The following is a 407-nucleotide window of genomic DNA, read 5'->3' as shown; positions in this document are numbered from 1 at the left end:
GAATTGAATAGAAGAACAATAGTAATTGCATTAATACTCGAGGTACAGCAGAGCTCCACACCTTAATCTATGGTGTGTAGAAACTCCACCGTTGAAAATACATAAGAACAAGGTCTAGGCATGGCCGAATGGCCAGCCTTCCATAATCTAAGAACTAGACATCCAAAGTTGATCCTAAGATCTAAAGTGATCAAAAGATGTCCAATACAATAGCAAAAGGTCCTATTTGTAGAGAACTAGTAGCCTAGGGTTTACAAAGATGAGTAAATGACATAAAAATCCACTTCCGGGCCCACTTGGTGTGTGCTTGGGCTGAGCATTGAAGCATTTTCGTGTAGAGATTTTTCTTGGAGTTAAACGCCAGCTTTTGTGCCAGTTTGGGCGTTTAACTCCCATTCTTGTGCCAG

This window comes from Arachis duranensis, chromosome 1 (genome assembly GCF_000817695.3).
Source record: "Arachis duranensis cultivar V14167 chromosome 1, aradu.V14167.gnm2.J7QH, whole genome shotgun sequence".
Lineage (NCBI taxonomy): Eukaryota > Viridiplantae > Streptophyta > Magnoliopsida > Fabales > Fabaceae > Arachis > Arachis duranensis.
This window is presented reverse-complemented; position numbering follows the sequence as displayed.